We start from the raw sequence: 6,000 nt of genomic DNA on the forward strand, positions 1-6,000 counted from the left end.
TTATTTCTAATAGTTTTTCTGTGGATTCTTTGGGGTTTTCTATATATAAGATCATGTCATCTGCAAACAGCGAGAGTTTTACTTCTTCATTACCTATTTGGATTCCTTTTATTTCTTTTTCCTGCCGAATTGCTCTGGCCAACACCTCCAGTACTATGTTGAATAGGAGTGGTGAAAGTGGGCACCCTTGTCTTGTTCCTGTCCTCAGAGGGATGGCTTTCAGTTTTTGTCCATTGAGTATGATGTTGGCTGTGGGTCTGTCATATATGGCCTTTATTATGTTGAGGTACTTTCCTTCTATACCCATTTTATTGAGGGTTTTTATCATAAATGGGTGTTGGATCTTGTTGAATGCTTTCTCTGCATCTATTGAGATGAGCATGTGGTTTTTGTTTTTCATTTTGTTGATGTAGTGTATCACGTTGATTGACTTGCGGATGTTGAACCATCCCTGTGTCCCTGGTATAAATCCCACTTGATCATGGTGTATAATCTTTTTGATGTATTGCTGTATTCGGTTTGCCAGAATTTTGTTGAGGATTTTTGCATCTATGTTCATCAGCAATATCGGCCTGTAGTTTTCCTTCTTTGTGTTTTCCTTGACAGGTTTGGGGATCAGAGTGATGTTGGCTTCATAGAATGTGTTAGGGAGTACTCCATCTTTCTCAATTTTCTGGAATAGTTTGAGAAGAATAGGTATTAATTCTTCTTTGAATGTTTGGTAGAATTCTCCAGAGAAGCCATCTGGTCCTGGACTCTTATTTTTGGGGAGTTTTTTGATTAGCGTTTCTGTTTCCTCACTTGTGATTGGCCTATTCAGATTCTCCATTTCTTCCTGATTCAGTTTGGGGAGGTTGTAGGAGTCTAGAAAGTTGTCCATTTCTTCCAGGTTGTTCAATTTGTTGGCATATAGTTTTTCATAGTATTCTCTTATGATCCCTTGTATTTCATTGGTATCTGTTGTGATTTCTCCTCTCTCATTCCTAATTTTATTTATTTGCGATTTCTCTCTTCTTTTCTTGGTGAGTCTGGCTAAAGGTTTGTCTATTTTGTTAATTTTTTCGAAGAACCAACTCTTTGTTTCATTGATCCTTTCTATTGTCTTTTTTGTTTCAGTATCATTTATTTCTGCTCTTATTTTTATTATTTCCCTCCTTCTACTGACTCTGGGCTTTGTTTGTTCTTCTTTTTCTAGTTCTGTTAGGTGTCGTTTGAGGTTGCTTATGTGAGCTTTTTCTTGTTTAGTGAGGTGAGCCTGTATTGCAATGAATTTCCCTCTTAGGACTGCTTTTGCTGCATCCCAGATGATTTGGTATGTCGTGTTCTCATTTTCATTTGTCTCCAGATAATATTTGATTTCTTCTTTAATTTCTTCAATGATCCATTGTTTGTTCAGAAGCGTGTTGTTTAGTCTCCACATTTTTGCACCTTTCTCTGCTTTTTTCTTGTAGTTGATTTCTAGTTTCATAGCATTATGATCAGAAAAGATGCTTGATATTATTTCAGCTCTCTTGTATTTATTGATGTTTGCTTTGTTTCCCAAAATATGGTCAATCCTTGAGAATGTTCAATGTGCTCTTGAGAAGAATGTGTAACCTGCTGTTTTTGGATGAAGTGTTCTATATATATCTATTAAGTCCATCTGGTCTAATTTTTCATTTAATTCTATTATTTCCTTGTTGATTTTCTGTCTGGATGTTCTGTGTTCTGGATGTTCATTGGTGTTAATGGTGTGTTGAGGTCCCCTATTATTGTATTGTTGTTGATGTCTTCTTTTAGCTCTATTAAGAGTTGCTTTACAAATTTTGGTGCTCCTGTGTTGGGTGCTTATGTATTTATAAGTGTTATGTCTTCTTGGTGGAGAGTCCCTTTTATCATTATATACTGTCCCTCTTTGTCTTTCTTTATCTGTTTTGCTTTGAAGTCTACCTTGTCTGATATTAGTATAGCGACACCTGCTTTCTTTTGTTCATTATTAGCTTAGAGTATTGTTCTCCATCCCTTCACTCTGAGTCTGTGTTTGTCTTTGGGGCTGAGGTGTGTTTCCTGGAGGCAGCATATTGTTGGGTCTTGTTCTTTGATCCATCCTGCCACTCTGTGTCTTTTGATTGGGGAGTTCAATCCATTTACATTTAGAGTGATTATTGAGATGTGGGGGTCTACCACTACCATTTTATGTCTTGTTTTCCAGTTTTCTTCAATTCCCTTTGTTTCTCATCCCATGGTTTAATCTGTTCTGATGAAGAGCTGCTACTCTCTGTTGTTGTCCTTCTACTTATCTCCTCTGCTCTTGGTTTTGTAGCCCTTTTCCTTTTTTTGATTTTTCAGGAATGAGAGTTTTCCTGAGGATTTCCTGAAGAGGAGGTTTTGTGGCAATGAACTCCTTTAATTTTTGTTTATCTGGGAAAGTTTTTATTTCTCCATTGTATTTGAAGGATATTTTTGCTGGGTAGAGAATTCTAAGCTGTAGGTTTTTGTCCTTCAGATTTTTGAATATATCATTCCACTCTCTTCTAGCCTGTAAAGTTTCTGCTGAGAAATCTGCTGATAGCCTGATGGGGGTTCCTTTGTAGGTTAGTTTCTTTTGCCTGGCTGTCCTTAGTATTTTCTCCTTGTCATTGACTTTTGCTAGCTTCACTACTATATGCCATGGGGTTGGTATTCTTGCATTGATAAAGTTTGGAGATCTATTGGCTTCTGTCACCTGAAGATCCATCTCTCTCACCAGATTTGGGAAGTTCTCAGCCATTATTTCTTTGAATAGGCTTTCTGCCCCTTTCTCCTTCTCTTCTCCCTCTGGTATACCTATAATCCTTACGTTGCATCTCCTAATTGTGTCTGATAATTCTCGGAGAGTTTCTTCATTTCTTTTTAGTCTTACTTCTCTCTCCTCCTCTGCCTGCAGCATTTCTATATTCCCATCTTTCAAATTGCTAATTCTTTCCTCCATATTATTGGCCCTACTGTTCAGTGCTTGTAGATTTTTCTTAATCTCCTCTATTGTGTTCTTCATTTCCAATATTTCTGTTTGGTTCTTCTTTATCGTATCAAACTCTTTTGTGACATAGCTCCTGAACTCGTTGAGTTGCCGGTCAGAATTCTCTCTTAACTCATTGAGTATTTTAATGATGGCTGTTTTGAAGTCATCATCATTTAGGTTATATATCTCATTTTCTTTGGGATTTTTTCTGTGTATTTGTTATTTTCCTTCTGTTCTGGAGATTTAATGTATTTTTTCATATTGCTTGATGTTGTAGATTTGTGCCTCCGCATAGAGATAGAGTTTAGTTGCTCCTTCCACTTGTTTCTGCTGGTGTGGTGGGGGAGCAGCTGTTTATACTGCACCAACCAGGAACCCTATCCGCAGTTGCTAGCTGGGCCTGGGCCCCTCCTCGTAGTCACAGTGGTCCTTTGGATTCCCTCTTCTGCCGTGGGGGCCGTCACGGAGGGGCTTCAGGCTGCTGGTGCCTACTGTTGCAGCCCACCTAGACGTGCTCCCTCCTTGGGGTCTGCAATGGTGTTATGGGCTTTTCCAGCGGCCGGGGGTAGGATCACTTATATTTGCCGCTCCGTCACTGTCGGCACCCACAAAATCTCACTTGTCCACTATGGGTCGCAGCAGAGCTATTGGCATCTTCTACAGTCTGTGGTTAGCTCACCTAGCTATGCTACTTTTGTCCCGGGGTCTTCCAGCCTTGTGGCTCCCGGATGGGTGCTCTCTACTAGTGCTGTGCAGAGGCTTTCCGTGAGGCTGCTGTGAGCCTGTAGGGTTTCCCCCTAGGCTACGGAGCTGGGTCGCTGGAACTCCACCCAGCCCCAGTCCTGTTCCCCAGGAACTCGGGGAGCCCTTTGCCCTGTCTGGGGGATAGCCGGAGATCCTGATTTCAGTGGTATGTGGTCAGCTGCTGCCCTGCCTGATATTCTCCTCTCCGGGACCCTCCCGGTGTTGTGGATGCTGGGCATAGCCCCTCCGCTAATGGCAGACAGAGAGTTTTGTCTTCTGCCCGGGCAGAACTCTGGAGCTTCCCCTCTGGGGCGCGGAGCCAGCCTCTGGAGCTTCACCCAGCCCCAGTACTCTCCGAGATCTCTGGCAATCCCTAGCCCCACGGGGCGGGCAACGGCAGCTGGGGGTCACCTCACCCTCTGGGATTCTCTCCGGGTCTTTCCCAGAGTTGTGAATGCTGGGTGTGGCCCCTCCACTAAGGGCAGACAGAGAGTTTTGTCTGCTGCCTGGGCGGAACTCTGGAGCTTCCCCTCCGGGCCGCGGAGCCGGCCTCTGGAGCTTCACCCAGCCCCAGTCCTCTCTGAGATCTCCGGCAATCCTTTTCCCTACTGTGCAGGCAGTGGCAGCTGGGGGGCCGCCGTACCCTCTGTGATTCTCTCTGGGACCCTCTGGGCGCCGTGAACACTAGGCGGGATCTCCCAGTCAATGGCGGGGTGAGACTCTCCCCGCTGGCTCAGGTGTGTAACTCTAGAGTTTCCCTCAGCATTTAGGAGTAATTGTGGGGGGTTTAGGTAGGGTTCTGGTCACCTGTTTCCACCGTCGCTCCTCTGTTGTGTGCTTGCTCCTGCCCTAGATGTGTGTTGATCTTCTGGGGGCATCCGTTGGAAGAAAGCCGCTTGCAGGTACTAGGCTGTTCGGTTGGGGTCGGAGAGTTTTCACCTATTTCCACCTCCTCCCGGAGGGAAGTCCGTCCGCCTTCTGATGTATAGTCGCGTGGGTCTCTCAGACGTCCTGAGATGCTATCTGGATATCCTTTGTTAAGCGATGAGTGTCCAAATAATTGTAGACTCAAAGGGGGAGAGACAAAGAGGACTACTCACGGTGCCATCTTGGATCCTCCTCTCGATTCTCAGACTTTTTTAGTCTTAGGAACACTTGACATCCTTAAAAATTATTAAAGGTCCTGCTATGGACTGAATGTTTGCGCCCACCTCCCCACCCCACCCCCGCCCAAAACACACAAAAATTCATTTGTCCATATGCCAAAGCCTTAATCCAAAATGTGATGGACCTCTCTTACCCTCTGCTATGTGAAGATACAGCAAAAAATAAGCCTGCAAACCAGGCAGAGGACCCTTCACCAAACACTGAATCTATTGGCACCCTGATCTTGGACTCCCAGCCTTAAAAACTGAGACAAATAAATATTTGCTGTTTAAGCCATGTGGTCTAAGATATTTTGTTAGAGCAGCCTGACTGCCTGAGACAGGTCCCAAAGACCTTTTGTTTATGTGGGTTATATTCACTGATATTTACCATATTTAAAATTCAAACAGACTTCTTAATATTGTTTATTTATTCATCTTAAAGTATACCAGTGAAAACCCCACTCCATGTTAACATATACAACATATTTTATGAAAAATAACTATATTTCCTATAAAAAATATAAGAAGAATGCAAATTTCTTTTATATTTGACTTAATAAGAAATAACTGGATTCTCATATCTTCTGCATTCAATTTGTTGTAATGTCTTGCTTTTTGGTTGAAGTAGGTGAAGAATGTCTAATCTCATACAAACACGGAGGCAAGAAAGGCAGGAGTAGTGTAATAGCCTTTCAGATAATTGCGGATATTTTTCTTTGATGCCACACCAGAATTTGAAAAGGGGTAATTTCTGAAAGGTTAGTTGCAAAGTGAAATCTAAAACCATGTAGATGAATGTTTGGTACTTTGTTACATAAAATCCATTGGTCTATTATGCACTTTGAATGGCTCTTTTACCCATGTTCGTTGTTGTAACATTGTGAACTGGGAATTTGAAATATATTTGCTCATTGAGTTATGCAGATCTTCCAAATATACTGTGGAAAACTTCATCACACACTCATGAGATAATAAGAATGAAAAAAGGCAAATAAATTCTAATATTATTATGAAAATTGTTCTGACTATTTCAAGACGGTTGGGTCTAGTGTTAAGAGAGCAGGATCTGGTGTCAGACTCCTGGGTTATGACCATCAGCTCTGCAACCTTGGGAAAAATTTGTGCACC

Source organism: Equus quagga, chromosome 1, assembly GCF_021613505.1.
Source record: "Equus quagga isolate Etosha38 chromosome 1, UCLA_HA_Equagga_1.0, whole genome shotgun sequence".
NCBI classification, from domain to species: domain Eukaryota; kingdom Metazoa; phylum Chordata; class Mammalia; order Perissodactyla; family Equidae; genus Equus; species Equus quagga.